Below are 23,753 nucleotides of genomic sequence, written 5' to 3'. Positions count from 1 at the left end.
TGTCAGGTGTACAAAACAACGTAATAATTAGACATTTGCACCCCTCACAAAGTGACAACCCCCCCATCCACTACCCCTCTAACATCGTATATAGCTGTTACAATATCTTTGACTATATTCCTTATGCTGTACTTCACATCCCATGATTACACACACACACACACACACACACACACACACATTTAATTGATATTCAATATTATTCTACTTCAGCTTCAGGCACAGGGATCACTTCAGTTACATAACTGTCGAACCGCTATGCTGTATATCTGAAATTAATATAAAATAATATTGAATGTCAACTGTAATTGAAAAATTAAAAAGGAGGGAAAAAGTGATGGGCAATAAGAGGTCCAAATTCCAAGTATAAAACAAATAAGTCATAGGGATGTAACGTACAGCATAGGGAATAGTCAATAATACTGTGATAGCTGGTACGGTGTCAGATGTTTGTTGGACTTATCATAGGGATCACTTCTTTAGGTACATAAATGTTGAATAACTGTGGTGTGCCCCTGAAACTGATATAATGTTGTATGTTAGGGATATTTTTTAATAAAAAATCTTTTATATAAAGAAATATTGTGAGGCATACAGATTACACCTGAAGATGTTCATTACGGTAGTATTTATTATATGAAAAATAAAAAATAACCTAAATCTCTCTCATTAGAAGAAAGGTTAAGTAAATGGTTGCACATAAGTTTGAGGTAATATTGGATATCCATTAAGAATCACACTATTACTGAATCTGTTATAGAATATTTAATAACTTAAAAATTATAATAATTCATGGGGGGAACCCTGAGAAAGCCTATAAGAGCTGTTACTATTTTTTTGTATGTTAATAGGATTATAGTTTATTTTCTATACTTTACATTTTTCTGTGCATTCTAAAAATTCTACAATAACATTGCCTTTATAATTAAAAAAATAATTATTAATGTAATTCACATTCATTCACACTGTTTGAAAACTTTTATGAAATGTATATAAATGGCAGACAATATCTGCCCCTTCAGCAAGATTTATGAATAATTTTTCACAGAAGTCAAGGGATAAAATTTTCATAGTTGTAAGATTTTCTCCCATAACATGTTTAAGTTTTCAGCTGCCGCTTGTCTGCTCTCTACTTCTGTCTCCCCTCAGCTCCCCACCTTCTAGGTGCTCCCACCATCAGATTTGACAACCACTAAGCATCATTATCGGACATCATCAGTTTGTGACAAAATCAACCTTTTGTTACTAAAAAGAGAGTATAGGTGGGGAAAATGCTTTGATTTCCTTCAGTTTTTCTCCACTGCTTCCCATTTCACGTTTTTCCCTGTCTATTGGACTTTCCCCCCGCATTGTACTGACAGGTGTATGTAGATACCCTTTGGTGCCTGCCCAGTGCATGCTGTTCCCCTGGAGACTTATACCTATACTGCCGTAGGGTGCTAGAAAAGGCAGGAGGAACACTTCATTTGAGACATTTGGAAGCCTACTGACAAGGGTTTAAAATACCCATCACTTAGTGCATGACTGAAGCTGGGCAAGTTCTGCCAATCTGAGCCTTACTTTTCTCATTTGTAAAATGGGGCAATAGAGATAATTTCTAGCGAAGGTTTATATGATGAACACATGAAATAATATAGATAAAGGCCTTAGCACAGGGGTCAGCCCTTTAAAATGTGCTCGGGACACTGTCACTGCCTTCCTCAGTATCTTTTGAGGATGGGATTAGGCGTGGCTGAAGCCTTAGAGACCGATGGTAGGGAACGAAGCTGTTTTGCAGTCCCAGTGTGTTCCTTAGCCTACTCCATCCACTTTATGGTCACATCCAGTCACCTTGGAGCATTGTAGGCATTCACATTGGAGACCTTCAAGGAGAACCTTGGTCTGTGAATACAGGAATTTTGTGTCTTTCTTCATTGAGGTGATTGATTGCAATAGAGATGATTGATTGAAATGTGCACGCAGCCCTGCTTGACAATCAAACTCTTCATTTAGAAACTGACCTCTAGATGAAGGCTGCAGAGAATCAGTTCTTAGAGGCAATTAGTTCCCCAATTTACCATGTTAGAAAAGAAAACATGTATCCTAATAAATACAGAATTTCTCCTCCTTACCTACTAGCAACATGACTGAAGGGCCCCCACACACAAATGTTTTAAATTTAGAGACAGAGTTAAGGACACAGTTTGCCTCCAGAATCTGAATTGAATCAGAGTTTTATTTCAGATAAAATCTTTGGGGCTCATAACTTAAAAAACACAACTTTTACTGGCATTACGCAATTTGCCACGGGTCATTTAGCAAAATGTTTGTATATGTAAGCCCAGGTTCTTTTAAGAAAAAGGAGGGGTGGAGGGTGGGATTGGATTTTGCTGAAATCCAGGTGGCATTTCAGTTTATATTTAATTTTAATTGGAAATCAAATACAGGCCATGTTTTCTTTACTAAGAGTATCCATTGGGGAGGGGGAGGACACTGGCAGCCAAATTTTAAGAAGCAGCTTTTTTATTGGCATGTCTATTTTTTTTTTTTCTGGCTAAATTCTTGTGCCTGCATTTTCTTTTTTAACATCTAAGTTTTTACACATGGCAATATTTTTATGGCCCAATGCTCCTTGCTGCCCTCCCTCTGTAATTTCCATGGGATTAGTACCTAGAACCAGGTTAGCAAATAATTATATACTGCACATAATCAATAGCTTCCCTAGGTGTTGTCTGGCAAGTCCCTCCTTTTAGGTTCCTGTTAGAGGTAATATTTGATTTTTGTAAAGGCTGGGGAAGTTTCTGAAGAATTAAGAACAGAAAAAATAAAGTTTGTTTTTTGCTTTTTTTTAAGCCGGGATTTTAGAAGTTCCTCCAATTTGTGAGTATAACTAGCAATAAGTGCATTTTGTGGAACTCCCATCAAATACTGCAGGCTGTGGCACAGTTAGGGGATGGCTGTGGAAGGTGCTGGAAGAACAGCTGAGACAGTCGTGTAACTCACCAGGTGCCTACAGGCACCCCGTGTGCCAGTGTCCGACCAGACACTCAGGACTGACTCAGTGCAAGGCTTGGGTGTAATTCACGTGTTTTCCATTGAACACTGAACACTAGATAATTTTGAATTTTATACTGCACAATTAATTGCATGTTCGTTGTAGAAAGCTTAGAAGGTATAGCTAAGATTGCGGAGAAAAACAAGAACCTATACTGCCTGTAATCTCATTTAAAGAGATAGTAGAGATAACTTGACATTTTAGTGAACATTCTTAGCCTCTGTTTTTATTTAATCACACCTTCACATTTTTACGTATCCCTATTCCCATTCCTACCATGGAACTTTGTAGATTAAAAAAAAAAAATAGTGTAGGTTGAGGAGACGGAGTGAAAAAGGTGAAGGGATTAAGAAATACAAATTGCTGGTTACAAAATAGTCACAGGGATGTAAAGTACAGCATAGGGAATGTAGTCAATAATATTGTAGTAACTATGTAGTGCCAGGTGGGTACTAGACTTATCGGAGGGCGGGGAGGAATCACTTCATAAATTATATAAATGTCTAACCACTGTGCTATACACCTGAAACTAACATAAAATAATATTGAATGTCAACTGTAATTGAAAAAAAATAGCTAGCAATAATGTTATCAGTGGGAATTGTTATTTTTCTTCTATGGTGGTTCAGGTTTTCATCTTAATTTCATATTTTGTGTCTAGCTTTAGGGAAAATTTTGTGTTCTTTGTTTCAAATTTCATAGTTTATGGTCTAATGCCATTTTCCTAACTTTCCCGCTTCACCTTCTCACAGCTTTGCCAGGTAGTTCAGTATTTAGGCACATTTGTTAAAAATTACTTTTAGGAGGAAACATTCAACATGGTATGCTGATAGGTAATCCACTCATTTTCAAAAAATGAATACATTTTTCTTTTTATCAAAAATCTTAAGCATCCCTGTTGTCACAGATTTTTATAGGTTTGAAATTACTAACATCAGTAGAGGTAATGGTATTAGAAGTAGTGGTAATATCAATAGCAAAAGTTATTGAAAGCTTCCTTGTTCCCGGTCGTGTGCTCAGTACTTAGTGCGATTTGCTCTCACAAGCACCCTTTGAGCTAAGTACTCTTAAAACTCCTGTTCTTCGCAGGTACGCAACTAGCTGCCCAACTTCACACAGTTTATAAATGCACAAGCCAGCTTGTAACCTGCGTCTGCAGGACCCCACACCCCGAACGCGTCGTCACAGCACTCAGGCCTCTGTGTCTGCCGTGGTGGGGATGAGGTCATGCTACGGAGTGGGATTTCAACATTTCCTGGGTCTCCTTCCCTACTGTCGGTACCCTCCAATGTGGTCTCAGTGAGAACTCTCCCATTTCAGTCCATCCTTTCTTGTTGTGTTCAGTCAGAAAATGCCAAATATTTCCACAGGCTTTTCAGTTTCTACCCTTTCCTATTGTCAGGTTGAACCCTTACTTTTAGCAAATGTGCCCAGTTTGACTCTTAAGCACCTGTGCTTTGCTACTTCATTGGTTTCCTTCCCTTTCAGAGGGAGGGTCCTGCTTCGAAAACACTCCAGAAAGACAAAATTGGCAGTGCGTGTGGTGACGTTTACAGTGTGCTCAGATAGTAGAGCCAGAGGGTTCGTTTCTGAAACATAGGAACCACAGCTCCAACGGGGAAACCTTTTCAGATTGCTGTCTCTTCAACTAGTCAATGGAAGGGTGGCTTTTAAGAAATGGAAAATCTCGGTTTATTAATAAGTGTGCACTTAATAGTAAGCTGCAAGCTGTGGTGCTTGCAACAGATATTTCATAGATGACTGAAAAGCAGCCATTTTGGGCCGGACAAGTATCCCTTTACTGCTCTTGTTCTGGGTGCCTGCAACGAGCAGACTTAAGCTGCAGTCCGTCTCCAGGGGCCCCAAACAGCTGTCACAGGCTGACAGGACTGGGGAAATACCTGCAGTGTTTTCTCAGTGTTATGTAACAGACTCGAACCCTTTCCCCAACCAACAAAAATGTATTTGGATAAAATAGTTCTGGTACCTGTGTGTCTTGAGGAAATTATTCACCCAACTTCACTGACTAATGAGTTAGTGTTTTTGAAGTTGCCACAGTTATTTTCAGGGTTTTATTATCTGGGAGAGTGGAATATTTTGCTTTAAGAGTGATCAGCTCTGTTGACAAAATGTCCTTTGCTCCCCGAGTGGCATTTTGTGTTAATGTGTCTGTGGCTTTGCTCACATCCAATACCAGTCTAGTCAACAAAGAATAATTGCTTAGCACAACAACAGTCTCACGAAGGACATACGGTGGGAGTTGTAAAGATTCATACCTACCAGTCAAACTATGTAGCTGTTGCTGCAGCAAAGCATATGTTTGTTTCCGGTTGGGGAAATAGTCTTGACTTTCCTGGCTTATTTTGGAAGTCGGCTGATTATGCCCAGTCCTTGCTTTAGTCACTCAGTCCACTTAACGTGTTAGTCAGTCACTGGTCTGGACCAACACAAAAGCCCAAGTACTGGGCTGCAGCTCATCTTTATCTCTCACTCATATTTAAAAACAAACTGATGGGTCTGCTTTTGACAAGAACTGTGGAGCAGGCTCAAATGCAATTTTATTGGAAGAAAAGTCATAATATGAAAATCTCCCATGTTTTGCTTGCTATGTGAGAGGCAGGGAACCTCATTTCCTCGAAGGTGTCACCATGGCCACATGGTGTCGTCACTGCAGAAGAGAGACACACTTTGTGGGCTGGCGAAGAAGGTCAGGTGACTTCAATTCCCATACAAGGAGCTGGAGTGAATGCACACCAAGGTGGCTCAAATGTTTGCCCCTCAGCTATTTTAAAAGTCCACAGTAGGTCCCATCCTGCCCCGTCTCCTTGCAGACTCACAACTCTTCTCCAGAAGGTACCATAGAACCTTGATCTCTCCTGACAATTCTATATTATGTTTACATCGTAGGGCATTCCTTCTACCCCTAGCTATAGCTATGGAGTTCTTTCAGAATCTGTACGTCCTGTAGAAATGACAAAAGTAACTTTCTTTTATCACTTTAACACACATTTATCTGTTGCCACTTGGTTGTCCTTGTTGTCTCCTGTATCCTCAATTCTCCTTCCTCCCCTTCCAATCCCTACCCCAAATATGGAGATGTGTGTTCACTTTCTTCTTCTTCTTTCTCTGTAGGGTCATAGAATTTTTAAAATTCCTTAGATGATCCAGCCTCACATTTTATGGATGAAGAAACTAAGCTCAGACAAAATAAAGGCTTTGTCCTTCGATTAACTTTTGCATGGATGCCCCTGATTGGTTAGGAACAGTCTTCTGGTGATGTTGTGGCTCTTCCATGATGCGTGAGGATGGGTGAATCACAAGCTTCAGTCCTGTAATTACCAACACCAGTAAAGAGCTATGTGCGATATGTAGGGTCTATCTGTATGAGTGTGTGTACATGTACATCTGTTTTTAAATTTTTGTTACCAATTATTGGGAAGTGGTTATTTTCCTTCACTGCAATCTTCCTAGAGCATGGATCAGCAAACTTCACATTTAAGTTTACTTGAAATGGTCAACTTTTTGGCTTTGTCAGCTGTTTTGTCTCTGTCACCAGTGCTCTGCATGAACACAGACATAAGTAGTACATAAGTGGGCATGGCTGTGTTCCAATAAAGCTTTATTTATAGAAACAGGCAGAGCATTGGATTTGGACCACAGGCAGTAGCTCACTGACCGCTTCCTGCAGGAGTCACAGATGATGGCTCATGGGAATTGTTTCTTTGTAGCAGGTGCTAAAGTTTGTCTGCTAATCACACTACACCTTAAGATTGATGACTTTATTTTTTCACTTTCTTCTTTAAAAAACAAAAACAAAAAACTTCCCAGCTTCATCCTTCCCATCATGGTTTATTTCCCAATTCCCATTCCTTAAAGCCTCATTTACTGTGGTTATCCTGGTTACTGCAAGCCCACATTTTGTTGAATGCTGTTGGGAAAGAAGCTAAGACTTCCCAGAATATGCCAGCAGTCCTTGTAAGAGGACTTCATTCCTCATCTCCACCTCTCCTTGTTACCAGACTTGCCAGTGGTAACCTCTAAGTCCTTCCTGGGCATTCATAGTGCTTATGAACTGGCCTATTATCACCCACACCCCCACTCTCATTTTGCGTTTCATTGGATTTCTACCTAGAATGTAGCATCTTGACTTTCGATCAGGCTTTGTCCTTGTGCGTGGAATGTGTAGTTTTACTAATAGGGTGACAGGTAGTATGTCACATCAAAAGATCATTCTGTCTCTTTTCAGTTTCCAGTGTTTTCATGCAGGGCAAAAGACCCCTCCCCCCAAAAAAACAAAGAAACCTTTTTTTTGGGGGGAGGCACTTTCCGTTTTAGAAACTTTGTAAATCAAGTCAGGTTTGCTGGGCAGTGGGGTTGAGGAGAAGAGAAGATGGAGGCTTTGGGGTTGAGTGAAACTGAAATGTCTTCCAGGCTGATTATATCCCTGTTAAACCATGGCAATTTTTCTGAAATCTTTAGGAATACTGACTCATGCTCTTAGGCAATCAGTGAGAAACTCCTTTTGTGGTAGAAAAAAAGGAAGTTACCCCTGGATCAAAAGTTAAAAAGAAGTGATTTCTCAAGTTTGGAAAAGGCCAGGGTTCTGCAAATGTGGTCCAGAAACACTGCTGTGGGTCTTAGCCAGGCTGGGCCTCCATCTTGCTGCCGTACTCACTCTGTGATTTGTAGCGCTCACAAACTCTTTGAGCCTCTGGAAACTAGTTGATTTCAAAGATTCCTTTTGCTTCTAAAATTGCATCCTGTTTCTTTTCTCATTGGTCTCTGAATAAATTATAAATCAGGTTCTGTTTTAGCTATTTGGTGCTTTGATGATGTTGGAAAGTGTAGTACCTAACAGATAACCAAGAGGCACTCCAGGCCTTTAGAACATGAAATCTGAAGCAAGAATGTCCTTTAAAATGCCCACAGTGAATCAAAAAGGAAGAAGGAAGTTAGAGGAGATCCTTACTTTGAAGATAGAACCAGTGAATGAATTGGGATACAAAATGCCCGGATTTTGTCCATCCCCAGCCGCCGTGTAGCCAGGTGATGTTAGGCTGTTGCTTAGTCTCAGTTTCTTCATCTGTAAGATAAAGTTGATAGTGACTGTCCAGCATACTTAAGAGGGGCTTTAGGTGGAGAAAATGAGGTACCAGGGGTCAAAATGCTTCGAAGCAATGAAGCACTGGATAACTGTAAACTGTCTCCATGACCCAGATATGGTTTATTTGCATCACATTCATTCGGGCTCCCACGTGTTCCCAACCTGATGCATTCCCCTGGGGCTGGCCACTCACGCTCCATGCCTGCGGGGTTTTGGTCCCTTGGTATTTCCATTGAGTAATTCTGCACATAACCAACAGGGATGAAAAGGTGGGCATACACATATTTTTACAAGGTTTTATAATACTTTTAATTTTTTTCTTTAGTGTATCAGAAACTTTCAGTTTTAAAACAAAAGGCATGGTATGTGAATTTTCTAACATTAAAAAAAAAAATGGAGGACCACCCTAGAAACTTCTAGAAATAAGCTGAGTTATCCGTAATTAGGTAAAGGAGGCTGCATGATTTGGCAGGAAGGGTGACGGGTTGGGTTGTTACTGATCCAAGGGATATTTGCTGTTGGCCTTAGTATAATAATGTTAATTAGATTATTAGGTGGTTGAGATTTTCAATAAATAATTGATAAGGATTAGAAAGTTCCTTTTCTGCAAATAAACTGCAGAGTAATTAATATTCATGGACTCTGTTTGTCAACAGAAAAATGTAAATGAAGAGCCGTCCCATCACCAGGTGCTCCTTCTGAAGGACACCTCTAAGATGAGGGTTAAGGGGGAGAACAGATGGTTTCAGAGCCGCAGCCCAGACCCCAGCCTGTGTGCGTCAGTATGACAATTCACAGGTTGGCATACGCATTTTCCAGTCTGTGTTTCCCCTTGAAAGAAACCCTGCAATTCAGGTTTCTAATAGATTGTTGGTTGCAAGGTATGAAGGACAGAGGAAGTAAGAGAGAAGGCGACTTATTAATGCAAAAGCAGTGTACTGAAAGTCATTTTTATTTCTTATTTATAATCTACATGCACACTCTGGATAATAGATGACACTGCTCATTCAGTCCTTTAATTTCAAAGCAGAGGAAAGGCATGGATGACAGAGCCGGGAGCAGGGATACAAAGATACTAACAACAAGAGGGAAAATGCCCGTTTACGGGATTGCATTTGTTAGCACGCTCTCTTCAGATATCGTTCCCCCAGGAACAGCAAGAATATGTGCAGCTCGAACAATGATTTAACATCTGAAAATGGTACTTAAAGAGTTTCTGTCTGGTAGTAATGTGATGAAGGCTTCTGAAGGGAACCTGGGGACTTCATTTCTTCTATTTATCTATATGTCTCTCTGGTTTTAGCCAGAGGTAATTACATATTTAACCCCTCAAATAGCTTTAACCCTTGAGGTGTCAACTTTTTACCCTGTGTGAAATGTGCTTTTATCCCAGCAAAGGCAGACTTTGGAATTCCCTTGCCAAAAATTATTTAAATTAAAAAAAATGTGAGAGAGAGACAGAGAGACAGAGAGACAGAGAGAAGAGAGTGTGTGTGAGTGAGTGAGAGAGTGAGAGAGAGTGTGTGTGTATGAGTGGATGGATGGATGGATAGATGGAAAGAAAGAAGTGATGGCAACATTTAGGGATTAGATTTAGGTAAAGAAGCATATCCTACCTTTCTTGTTGGGAAGAAAAGCAATTAAAATACAAATATTAAGAAAAATGAAAACTTTATAAAGAATAAAAGAATGACAAAAACAACCGTGGTTTTATTTTGATTCCATCAGGCCTTGAGCTCAGAGAGAAAAGAGAAGGCACCATAGATCCAAGAGAAGTTGTAGATGAACCTTAAGTCAAGAGTGTAAATTTTGTCACATGCCCCAGCAATGTGGTTTTCTCAATTGGGTCATTCTGGGAGGCTTAGTGAACAGTTTATGTGAAACAAATATTGACACAAATTGTATAATTACATCAAATTCCTCCAAGATGCAAAATAGTTTTCAGCTAAGAGCACACCTGCAATAAAAGATCCGATAGTCAGAGGCAGCACAATCTAAGGCAACCATGAGACTGGATCCGAGCGACTTTCACAGTTTATTTTCATGGTATTTAAATTATGATACCAGTGGGTATTTTTAATTAGTGTGCACTTGTCTACATAAGCCATGTTGGCAAATTTGATTCATTCATACAGTAGTTGCTGTAAAAGAGGCCAGCACAGCCTGCAGGAATTAAAATTAAAAGTTTCTGCAAGCTGTTGTCGACATGACCATATCTCATTAACTTTAAAAATGGAGATTATTTGCCTGAAAGCTTGATTTGACTAGCTGTAATCAAATATTAGGCTTAATGGAGGGAGAGGAGGGGCGTTGTTGTTGTGATATATACTGCAAAGTGTTTTGCAGTTCACTTTAAATAGCAGTATAAGATCTTTGTTTTGACAAAAGGAATAGGAAAGAGAAACATAGACATATGGCCTCAAAAGCATTATTAGGAGAGTTTTATTTTAGATTAAGACTCATTTATGAAGTTCGCTGAGCACAGATATGATTGTACTGATTACCGATTCTTCTCTCGTTGAGGAGGCATCTTAAGTATCTGGAATGGCTTCCGCTGCTTGATCAGAGTTGAAGTATTGGGAACAGGGCCTATCTCATGATTATCTTTCCTGTTTTCCACGGGTAAATTGGCATGAACCTGACATTCGTACATTGGACTCATCCCATTGTTTTAACTAAACATGATGAAGAAGTTTGCACAATTGCTTATGAAATAAACCAACATAGAGGCGCCCTCTACTTACCTCGTGTACTTTCTAAATAGCTTGTGATTTGAATTAGGTGTCTGAACAAAAAAAAAATCTTTTTGCCAGCAACTGAAAAACGTCTTTTTGCCAGTCATGTCTAATGTTGAAAACCTGAAGTTACTGAAATATGGTGTCATTTCAGGTCTTGTTTTATATTTTCACGCGCACAAAGGAACATTTGTAATGTATAAGTATAAACTATAAAAGGAAGATGCATTTGGTAGCGGGGGGAGAAGGAAGGGGCAGTTAAACAAAAGACCAAAGATGAAGTCTTACGGCTTCTTGTGTCTTTGAACTGAGAACATGTTCTGTGTGGAACACAAGGCTAGAATGTAAGTGACTGGCTTTTGCATTAGGCTCTCCCTGGAGGTAGCAGAAAAATATCACGTCCCTGCATGAAATGCGAATGTGAAATCTACCAGAAAGAAATATTTATGACCATTTTATGCTTGATTAGGCTTGGATGACATCTGTTAGAAGACAGGGACTGGACAAAGAGAAAGACGCTCGGGGGCAAATGTTAACGGAGTTGTTTAGACGACAGGAGGGCAGAGGCGTCCATTTACTGCCAGGCAAAACACAGGAATTGTGTTAGCCAGAGTGCAGCTGACAAGAATCCACTGTGATGGAGACACTAAAATGACTGCATGAAATAGTCAAATACAGCTGTTGATAGTTACTGCACTGCCTCTGTTTATGAGCAGGTATCTAGGGGAAACCCTGACCCAGTAACTTCCAGGGAGCCAGCACCTTAATAAAGTTACACAAATGTGACTCAGCTATAAAACGAGATAATCTTCACTTCTCAAGTGAGTTTTACGTTCTCCTGTCAGGCAGACTTAGCAATACCAGGAAACACGGCTGTATTCTGAGTGAAACACGCTTGCCTCGGTATACTTCTACAACCTAAGTTTCTTTTCCTGTCTGAAGTCTCATAATAATAACAACGTAGGCCCCTCTGTTCTATAGAAGCACTTCATCACTTTAAACAGTGCACATGTTTGCCTAAAAAAGAGAAAAAGAGTATTCCAACACTGGCAAACATTTTATCAATTGTTAAACATTTCAGTGTTAAAGTAAGTGCTGCTTGTCTGAAGAAATGGCTCTACCAAGAGTGGAGGTTTGAGCAGTTATTTCATTCTGGTTCTTTTCCCAGCTCCTTTTCCTGTAAATTTTCTCTGTCTGGAATGCTGATGGGAAATGTTATTTTGTTTTTGTTTGCAGCAGTTCTGTTGTTTTGATTTTGTCTGAGTGGTATGGAAAACAGTACGTCACTTAGAGTGGGTGTTTTGTCTACCGGCCATTTGGCCATTGCACATATATTTCTCATACTTATTACATGATGACAAGGGAACTGAAAAGGCACAATTTTCCAGTTGAATTTTTCTTTCCAGTTTAATAATAGTGAAAAAGAAAACAAAGTTAATAGATTTAGCAGTTTGATGGTACTCGCAATATGATAGCTGACTTTAGGTGGGATTTTTGTTGTTCCTTGTGGTGAAGGAGCTATTTAGGCGAAGGTCAGATTAATGCATATATCAGTTTCTATAATAAACTGCATGTGGATAGGATTTCACATTTTGCATAGAGTTGTGAAATGTTGTAAGTTAAGTAGGAAAATTCATAAAAGGATAATAAACAATTTTAACATCGCTCGTGTGATTAGCTTGGGGTAGTTTTGCCCTGGTTTTAGGCTGCATGTAACATAACCTCTACCAATAAATGTATTTTAATTAAAATGAATCGAAATGAAATTTGGATGAAAACCCAGAATACAAATCTCAGAGAATAACTTAAGGCTGTTTACTGGCTCAGTTTGGACATGCTTTATCTGAAATCATTCTCCACATTTGCAATGTTAAGGAACATATTGCAAGAGTGTAGAAGTTAGCTCTACAAGTAAGTAATCTTTGGTGTAGTACAAAAATGTAAGATGGAAATGATGATTAGTTTTTCAGTTTCTCTCTGCAGATATCTAATCATTGTGCCCACAGACTGCCAAAGGCTCCCATTAAAGATTTAAAATGCAAGAGGAAGGTAGAATCCAAAAGATGGGATTTGGGATTAAATAATGTAACATAACTACAGGGCACTAGTAAAGTAAAAGCTACGGGCACCATAAGAGATTCTCTCATACTTTTTTTGAGATCCACTTAAAATATTGACACCAACTTACACTTAATGTCATAGTCATGACATTATAAAATTATTTATAGCACTGATTAAATTATGAAAACATCTTTTTGTCTTTCAGACATTAGCTTACACCATTCAATACTAACAACAGACTATCAGAAGAGCACTAAGAAAATTCACGTGACGGTTCTCTATGCTTTAAATATTACCCTCCTTATTAAAGGATTTTGCTTACAGTGTTACACTAAATATATGTTGCTTCTTCCTTGAGGACTTTAGTTTTAGATGGGGAAATGCTGTGTCTGGGAGTCACTAGTGTATGTACAGCATGATTTCCTTCAAATCAAGGGAACTTTTATAATCCTGGAAGAGGGGACATGGCTGCCTGGGTCTCTGAAAGCTGTCAGTAGGGCCTGCCGGCTTCTCCGAGCTCCGCTTACTGTCTTTATCACTTTGCTCAGTTCCACATAATAACATCTTCATCTGAGATTGCTGTGGCACAGGGGAACTGCATTTGTTGATCAAATTTGGCTGGATAACACTGTGATCTCGTATCCTGAAGTGCGGAGATGTGCCTGGAATATGTAAGTGCAAAGCTGCCCTCTTGATTGATTGATTCTGCCTGTCACAGAACAAGATAACCGGATCAGTAAATACTCTGTGCACTTCAACATCATCTCTACAATCAAAAGTGAGGGCATCATGGGGCCCGAAAACACCGGGCATGATGGGAAAGCACACATTTCAGAATGATCACCAGGAATACACACACACACACACACACACACAGAATTTTCTTTGTGTGTGGTTTCTTAGAAGAGAACAGCATAAAGAAGAGTATTTTCTGTATGTTTAGAATGCTTCCTGGTTTTAAAGTAGAGTTTATTTTGCAGCTTTCATCTTGGAGGTGTTCAACATTTATCATAAAAAGTTGTTATTCGAGTTTTGTTTATGGAGGAGATTTAGAATGCAGACTAGGGAAGCAGCACTGGATGAGAGGTCCGTAGTGATCTCAAGCACAAAAGGAGCTTGCACCCAAGATTGGCTCCCATTAAAATAAACTTTTTGTTTAAACAGATGGGCCAAACACATGTAAACAACTTGTTTAAACTTTTACTAAATTCCCAGGGAGTGCCTTTCAAAATTAGCATGGGTTGCCAAATTTGGTGTTTAATTACACAGAGTTCAAGAAAAGTTTAAAGAATGGAACTCTGTGAGTCTTTGGGACATGAAGTGGTGGCAGGTCACCAGGTGGCAGACATTATTCATGATGCCTCCGTGGTCCTCTAACAGCGCTGTCACTGTCACCGGCTCCCGGGTCACCTCTCCTGTACTTGCGTTTTCCTCAGGAAGCCTCCACGTTTCTCAGATGAAAGGACTGCCTTTTATTCCTGCATCTGTGCCCTCAGAGTCCTGGAAGGCTGCCTTCTACAAACTCCATACAGCATGGGGCACATGAGGGATGGAGGAACTAAGCATTGGGCTCTCTTTCTAAATATTTTCCTAATGAATACTTCTCAGATTCTGTTGGTCTCCGGAATGTGGGTAGTGTTCTAAAGTAAAGTCTTTCTTTGGGAAATTTAATTGTTTTCTTCAAGTCGAGCAATCTAACCACTTAGCCATCTTTCCTCCTCTGTTGCCATGTTGGTAAGTGGGAGGTTGAGATCAGTTTCTCAAACGTCGTATTTCCGTTACCACCAGCTATACACAGTTAGCTGAAAGATAATGCTACTTCTCATTTTATATGCGTAGAGAATGCAAACTGTTAGGAGAAAATGCCCCAGGTCACTGACTGATGGCGCCTCATTGCCCACCTCATCTATGATAAATTTTGCGGAGACCTCCAGGTGGTTCATGCCTTTCCATGTGGCCTTCCGGTTGTCTCAGCTGCCTCTTGGGTGGGTGGTGTCTGGACCATTCTAGCCAAGTGTTTTTTTTGTTTTTTTTTGTTTTGTGTGTGTGTGTGTGTGTGTGTGTGTGTGTGTGTGTGTGTGTGCTTTTTTTCTGTTTTGTTTGGCTGGAATCAATACTTACCTCTTCCTCTCCCATAGTTTGCCCACACAGACCCCATGACAAATTAAAGGCAAATTGGGGGTTGGAAGCAGTCATTAAGTCAGGAAACTCCTGTCTCTGAAGAAATTTATACCATGGAAGGTGTACCAGTTACAACAAACATTTCAATAGATTTTTATATAGAAAAACCAGTTCTCACACTTAAGAAAAAATTGTTACCACTTTTGAAATGTCTGGTTAGTCCTTTGTGACTTACTTATTTTTTATTTGAAATAATTAAAAGGCCTTTTGGCAGAATTGGCCTCCTTTCTTTCTTTTCTTTTTTTTTTTAAATATAAAGAAAGCTTAATTGAGTTTAATGTTCTTTAAACAAAAAAAAAATTTGTGAGGTGCTGATGATTTTAGAGAAGTCATTCTGGGAAACAGGTTTTGATTTTTTACAAAAAAAAAAGAATGGTGTTCCCTTTCAATATGGTGAAAGCTATTCCTAGTAACGTTTTATAAAATAATTTTCTTTTCAGGGTGTGTTTTATTTCCTTTCCATCTCTTTCAGGAAAGAGAAAGTGTTTTATTGGATATTTTTGTTTCAGTCCTTGTTTCCATTATTTTTGCCAAAATTCATGGGAGTTCACTTTCCGTTTAAATGCCTGAAATATTCCTTGAAGAACCTGCATTTTGGGACCACTAGGAAAAAGGCTATGTAAATTGGTTTAAGAAAGAAAAACAGTTGTTATTCCAGTCATTTTAACCACTCACTTTTTCCTTTACTTTATAATTTTGGAGGCAAATAATGGGCTGGGGTGGGTGGGAGTGCATGAGTTTGAAGTTCAAAAGAAGTTTGGTGTTTGTCGTATGATAAAACATACCTTAGTTTTCAAGTGAAGAGAGAAAGTAAGCGTTATTGATTTAAAGGAAAGAAATGGTCAGTCGATTTGTTGTGAGCAAACACAAAACAGGTTCCTAAAAATATGCAATCTTGTGAAGTAGTCTTGGCTGAAAGATTTTGGTGAAAACAATTTCCCAGTTTTTCTATGTAAATTTGTTAGTCTTTGGGAATTAACATTAGGCAGTTTCTGTTCTAATGATTTTCACTATTTCTAGCAAAGTGTGTTGTTCTGCTTTGGTGTCAGCTATCCTGCAGTCCTTGCAGGTGGTGTTCATGCGTATTTCGAGCCCTTTGAGAGCGCAGAAACCATTTGAGACGGGTTACTCTTTACTTTTGAACCATGCCTCTGTATTCTTTATTTTGGGGCTGGGCTGATGGGATGGGATTTAGCTTTCGCCTGTGTGGAATTTTACCAACAGACGCATGTTTGGCCGGCAGATATTCGGCCCCTGATCCTCCCACAGTCGCCATGGTGAAGAATAGAGGGCCCTTTTCCATGATCCGTGGGTTGCTTTCTGACACTTCTATTGTCTTGGGAGAAAATTTGAAAAACTGATTAAAAACGGGCAAGTGCATGGCTTCTGTGAAAATTCTGCTACTTCAAACTGTGTGACTTGTTTGTTTTGGCTGGCCTGTGTGGCAAGACTGACATATTTATGCAGAAAGATTGTATTCAGTATTTCACTTATTTTGCACACATGAGCGATGAACTAAACAGAATGAAAGATTTTGCATTGTTATTATTTTCTCTACTTCTTCTGAAATGTGAGGAAACACAGAGTAGTCGCGTTTAATATGGTTGTCCCATGCTTGGCCACCAGAATTGGTAAATAGTCAAATTCCTTGATAATACTGTGGAGATTGAGCACTAAACAGCTGCTACGTTAGCTATGCAAGAGAGTTAATAAAAATGTTCATTGCTGGAGGAAAGCTTATATACAGTAGTCTGTTTGTCCTGTGTTTCAACTACCTGAGTCACAGCCAAAAAGCAATTGTCTACTACATATTTCAAACAGATGCTCAGGGGTAGAAAGGGTGACTAGAATTCACAGCAATAAAATCCTGCTCTCTGAGTTCCCTTAAAGGAAGTGAACTCATAAAATTTTTGCTGCTGACTTATTTGTCCAGTCCTTTGAAGTATTTAACATTAATTCAACCTACAAATCATTGGCACCTCAATTTTTCATTGAAGTATCAGGGCCTGTTAAAGACATACCCTGGGTGTGCCTGGAAAAAAAAAAAGATCCTGAAGTAGATCTACTAATTTAACTTTACTCATATACATTGTTTTTATTGAAGCCAATCTTACACACATTCAAAATTCTGTATATCAGAAACTATTTCTTTTGCATTTACATTTGTTCATGTGTATCATTATAGAAAACACAACTTAGATGGAACACCAGCTTGGTTTATTTTAGATTCTTTTTTTTTTTTAATTAAAATTTATTGCGGTGACAACGGTTAGTAAAATTATATAGGTTTCAAGTGTACAATTCTATAATACATCATCTATATCTCACATTGTGTGTTCACCACCCAGAGTCAGTTCTCCTTCCATCGCCATATATTTGATCCCCCTTTACCCTCATCTACCACTCCCCTCCACCCCCCTTACCCTCTGTTAACCACTAAACTATTGTCTGTGTCTATGAGTGTTTGTTTCTTTATTTGTTTGTCTTGTTCTTTTGTTGCTTTCAGTTTTATATCCCACATAGCAGTGAAATCATATGGTTCTTGATTTTCAGCTTGGTTTTTTGTTTCTTTTCATTGCATCGATACATCCTCTAATGGGGAAAGACATTGGAAGAATGATGGTATAAGTAAGTGGAATGATAAATGCTACCAGGAAGATTTTATGAAATGTGAAAAATAAACAAGGAGAGATGTACCCTAAACTGAAGTGTCCTATAGCTGGCATTATCAATAGACAAGGTCTCATACCTTGTTGATCTGGGTGCTCTGATTAATTATGTCATCTAAGGGACCCCATGTTGCACTGGAAGATTTTGGGGTTCTTTGCCATCTGTTTGTAAGTTACAATGGATGGCTTAGCAATTGCTTATTTCCCAGGCTTTCCAAAAGATATATGTATATATATTTATGCTGTCTCCCTATTCCACCTCCTTTCTGGTTCCTTATAGCTTCAAAACTGAAATGACCTCATTTTTAAAGAGTTCAGAAGAGACCTCAATGAAGAGAATTAAGAAACTAATATAGCAAATAAAGTCTGCAGGTGCCCAAAGCTTTTCGCCCTTTGATTTCCATTGGACAGTTAGAGACGTTAGGGAAGCCTGTTTTGTCTAGTATTACCTACGTATACACGTCACCATCCCAACTCCCCATCTGATTTTCGCCACAACATGTATCATTAGTTGAAATTATCCTTAATAGATTTGCTTATAATACATCTTTTGCCACTGAATGTACATTGCAACAAGGTGAGGGGACTCTCATGTTCTTTGTATACCTCTGGCCCTGGCATGTAATGGGTACTCAGTAAGTATGTAACTAGCATGGGCAGTTACTCCAAAAATCTCAGCTATCTGAAAGTTGGACATCTTAATGGGACTGGCTCCTCCTTTAGTTGGAATAGAACTTCTAAAAGGATCATACTTACAATGCTTATTTCAAATGATGTAAAAACAAAGACTGTGGGAAGCAATGGTTAATCAGAATTCCAGGCTGGTATTTAGTTGCATTTGTCCTAATATTTTGGCCGGGTTTCAGGTAGCTAAGTATCTCTTATACCCTATAATTTAGTATACAGTTTCAGCTTTCCAAATAATGGCTTGCTAATGGTATATGTTGTTTAACTTTCTAATTCAGGGGAGCTACCTGTTCAGCGGAATTTGAACAATTGTAAGTGATGATTGAAAGCAGGTCAAAAAGCACTTAAGGTACATTTCACTGTATGTTTGGCGTCTACTTAGATGGATCTGTTGCTGTCATTATTCTTTTTGAATTTGAACATAAACTGCCAGTAGGGATTTTTCTTAATTCGTCAAGAACTAAAATTTAGCAAGCTTTCCCCATCTGGGTAAATACGGCATCGTGTTTTAGTTCCTTTCCCCTGAAATGTTCACTCAGTTTCTCTCCTGTGCTTGCAATATGATGCTCATCACTGTAGACCTTCATCTTTGTAGTAGTTCTTGCAATCCCCACATTGTCTGCAGTGAGAGCTGACACAGTTGTTATGTCATACTAAGATCATCACAACCTCACAAACGTCTGTAGTCACTGCTCTTGTTTATTTCACTCATCAAAACGTGATTTTTCTCCCCTAAGCACAACTGTGGTCGCTTTATTCTCTTGCTTTCTGTTTCCCACTAAGTTGTGATTAAACTCCTTAGCTCAGTGTGTGGGGAATGCGATGGATTACAAATGGCCACCCATTCTTTGCCACTTCTTTCATCAAGAGAGGGAGCCTGTGTCCCCACTCTCATGTACTGGGCAGCTCTTTTCACTTGCTTTAGGCATTACAGTGCCGTGGGAGTGATACCATGCCATTCCAGCCTTGACAGCTTTCTTCTTAGTTCTCTTGCAACACAGTTGTCATGTGGCAATGCCCAGGCAAAACTGCTGGATGGTGAGAGGCCACGTGGAGGGATGGGGACACACATGCACACGGAAGAGAACTGAGATACCCACATCTGGGAGGCACAGACAAGCTCCCAGCTGCAGGCAATTGTATAAGTGTCCCTCAGCTGAAGAAGAACCACCCAGCTGAGCACAACCAATCAGAATTTTAGAAAAAAATTATTCTTTTAAGCCTCCTGAGTTTCCGGGTGGTTTTTACAAAACACTAGATCATTGAAACAGGAAACTCAAGAATCAAGCCTCAGTTTCCCCTTCCATTCTTACTGTATGGTTTTTTAGACCTTTCTGAAATATCAGCCAAGTTTGATTCATAAGCCCACAAAAATGATCAGAGTTTTCTTTGCTTATGCTACGTCATCTACCTGAACCATTTTTTCACCCTACTTTTTCTACCTGTCAAATTCCACAAGGTGAGTCACCTCTAGCTCTAGACTTTGCCGAGGTCCTCATGACTCAGTGACGTCAAACCTCTCTTAAATCCCTGTAGTTCAAGCTGCATTGTCAGGGGGTTTGAGGCGGGAGGTGACAGCTACTTGGACAAGTATGTTTTCCCTGTGGGCCTTAGTTTCCATATCTGTAAAATTATTTGGCTGAATTCTCAAGTCTCTTTTAGCCTTTAATATTCTAGAACAGCTGCCCAGTAGAATGTTCTGCATTGGTGAAAATGTTAATTTATCTTGCTGTCTCCTGCCCTAGCCACTAAGCAGTGTAGCTCTTAGAGCACTTGAAATGCAGTTAGTGGAGCTGAATTTTTAATTTTATTTAATTGTAATTAATTTAAATTTAAATAGCTACATGTAGCTCATGGCTACCATTTGAAGCAGTACTGTTCTAGAATTTATGGAAATAAAGTGGAAATACTCACTTTCACTTAAAGCCAACAAAGGTTTTGCACCTGATTTTTACAAGATTATCAGAATTTGGGGATTACTTTTCAGAACTATGGGTACAAATGACCTGGTGGCAGAATGTTTCCCCAGTTTCTTATCTCCCCTCCTTCTTTATTTGTACTTGGCTTTTAGAGCCCTCCCCTCTGCCCAGAGCCAGCACTGAGCCCACTTCTCTCTAGGACTGCAAATCATCCCCCCCCCTTTTCTTTTAATGAGAGAATTGTATTTTTTAATTATTTTTTAATTTTTCAATTACAGTTGACATTCAATATGAATGGGAGTATATCAAACTAAAAAAATCATTTCCTGCTTTTAATCACAGCCCACACAGCGACCAGCAGCCTGGTGTGGAGTTGCAGGTTTTTTTACAAAACACCAATAGACCCAACTTGGGGAAAAAAAATACACTGCAGTGTCAATTGCAAAGCAGCCGGGTGGCAAGCGCAGTGCAGTGTGGTGGGGATGGAGCTGCCTCCGGCCCTTTGGATGACTGGGGACATAGTAGAGATATTGTGAAATTACGTTTTTATTGGTTCTGGGGCCTTCTGCCATAAAGTCGTCTCATGAAGAAAGTACCCTAGAGTTCAGCCTGAATGTAGGATGTGTGCATGGCAGTTCTACACTCAATCCATAATTGGGCAGAATTGGTACCGGGGGATGGCTTACATTTGGACTAATTTCCCTTGGAAGCATAATTATGTTAATTAGGGCTTCTTTTCTCTTGCTCGTGTGTTTACTGTCGTTTTAAAAAGTCAGGAAAATCGCATCCATTTTATTTCATCATAAACTAATGTCACTGATAAACGTCCCAATGATGGGACCTTGCTAGATGTTGATGTTTTTAACCCCCCACATGGTAGGAAATGGAGTAGTAGTAAAGCCTTACCACATCTGTGAACCAAAATGTGAGCTATACAATGGACTGTTTAAGGCCACGTGGTCTCCATCCACCTCACTGTGCTAAAAAGGGCTGTTTATGCTCAAGGGGAATGGGTAGCTTGTGTAAAACGCTGTCCCCGGAAAGGAACTCCGCAGCGTCCCTGGATAGTCAGGTCTGGTCTGGAACCCACTCCCGCGTCTCAGCGAATTCACTTGCTCACTCTCACCTGCTGTGATTTAAGACAGTTTCCTCTGTTCCCTGCTCCTGGACAATAACTTGTTGGCGTCTCCTTGTAGTCACCCATCATATACTTGCAGACAGTTATCAAGCCACCCCTTAGCCTTCTCTTTTTCAGGCTGAAGCATCATAACCCTTATAACCTTTGCTCACATGTTCCGTTTTCCAGTCTCAATCATTTGACTTGCCTCTTACAGTTTTCTGAACATGGAAGCAGAAAGGAGATCCTTTATACATTGCTCCAAGTTTCTGCTGATGAGTTTGATGCATACAGTAGGCTTTTTCTTTTAATTTTTAAGTACTCTTCACACTGTGAATGTTTTCACGTGCAGCTCACCTTTCCCGACTTAAGGTATTTGGATTTATAATAATCATTTACATTTTTTGAATTGTGGTCTATGGGCTAAAAGAGAAATTCAGAGGTCAAACGACTATTTTGCAGTGCTGTGTTTATCTGTATTTTAGTTTGGGTTTCCTTTTTATGTTTAATTCTCTTATTTATATTTTAAATTATTTTATTGTTGAGATATGTTTGACATATAACATCAAATTAGTTTCAGGTGTACACCATAATAATTTGATATTTGTATAATATTGCAAAATGATCACCACAATAAATGTATTTAACATCTGTCACCACACATAGCTGCAAATTTTTTTTACTTGTGATGAGACCTTTTAAGATGTCTCTTAGCAACTTTCAAATATGCAATACAGTATTATTAACTATAGTCGCCATGATGTACATTATAGCACAAACAAGACTTATTTATTTTATAACTTATCTACTAATTTATTTTATAATTTATTTGTACCTTTTGATCCCTTTCACCCATTTGCTTGCACCCACTCACTACCTCTGGCAACCACCCCTCTCTTCTCTATATTATGAGTTCATCTTTTTCTTTTACTACTTGCATGATATTATTTTATATAAAGACCATTTCTCCATTGCCTGTAGTTTGTATGAATAGCCGTGGGTCGGAATGTGTGGGGGCAAGGGAAGGGGGATGTGCACTGGACACTAAGCTCACAGAGCCTCAGGGTGCCTGCTCACCCTTGCCTCCGTGTCTTTGCTCTGTCACACTCCGTAGTATGAGTGGCACAGAGGGAATGGTCCAGGGAACTGCCCCTTTGCATTACCAGCGCATGGAGCTAGCAATGATCTCGTGATGGAAGGCAAGAATGAAGAAACAACTTGGTGTCAGAAGATTTACATTCTCGTCTTTGTAATGCCTCCGGTTTGGTGTGTGACGTTGGGCAGTACACTTAATATTGCTGGCATCCATTTCCTCTTCTAGTTAATGAAGAGCTTAAAGAATGTGTTCAAAAAGTTCCCTCCATCAGTCTCCTCAACTCTGCCCCTTAACTGCTGTATTCAGATCCAGTGATGTAATTCCCTGCGCAAGGGGCACAGATGAGTGGGTAGAATCTCTGTTTGCATTTAAGAGCCATCTATTTCAGGGGTGAACTTTTTCATGCCCCCAGATCTTTTCAATACTTTGCATTTTGTTCCTGGGCCCAGAGCATTATTTGTAAAAAGGCACTCAAAATTCGGGGGCATTCAGAATTAAGTCCTTTCTGTGTTAGACTGTTTCCTATCCCTGTCTTCTCCCCAGCCTTCACTATATGTCCCAACACTCCAAACTATACCTGTGAAGTCAATTTTCTAATTTTCTTCTGGCTGGTCTATAGCCAAGGTCAGATGCAGACCTGAGGCCACTTTGTTTCCTTAAGCAAAGGTGGCGTCATCCACTGCCTTCCTCTGTACTCAGCTGCGTGCTCATCTGTTCTTGTGTGCTTTTCCTGTCCCACCTGAACCAGGTGGCCTTTCTTTTCCTCGACCTCACAGCTGGGTTTTCCCTAGGCCTCCCACAGTCAGAACATCCCTTTTCCTCCTGCCTTTCAGCTTTGATTGGCCAGTACGTGTCCCAGGCCCCGGGTAGCAAGCAAGCCCGTGCTGCCCACACCTGCCGACCTGAACTGCCAAGAGGCCCCCTCCTTGCTGTTCTTCCTGGTGTCTCTTCTCGCGGTGTAGAGAGCGTGTCAGAATCATGCAGACTCTGCCTTCCACTTTGCCCATTTCATAAACTCTGGATGTTAAACCAGCCTTTAGGCACTAACATTTATTTGAATGGTGTGAAATGACAGTTATGCTTCAGCCTCTGCTCGTTACATGAGGGCTTACCCTGGGTGTTCCCAGCCACGACGGCAAGACCGAGTTCC

General features: G+C 39.7%; 1 protein-coding gene across 8 annotated transcripts in view; it reads left to right on the top strand.

The window, feature by feature from the left end:
* The window catches only part of FOXP1 (forkhead box P1), a 409,891-nt gene that overhangs the window by 201,442 nt on the left and 184,696 nt on the right, over positions 1-23,753 (top strand). The window lies entirely within an intron of this gene.

Source organism: Rhinolophus sinicus, linkage group LG10 (genome assembly GCF_036562045.2).
Source record: "Rhinolophus sinicus isolate RSC01 linkage group LG10, ASM3656204v1, whole genome shotgun sequence".
NCBI classification, from domain to species: domain Eukaryota; kingdom Metazoa; phylum Chordata; class Mammalia; order Chiroptera; family Rhinolophidae; genus Rhinolophus; species Rhinolophus sinicus.
The sequence above is the reverse complement of the archived record's forward strand: the minus strand, read 5'-3'. Positions and strand labels throughout refer to the sequence as shown.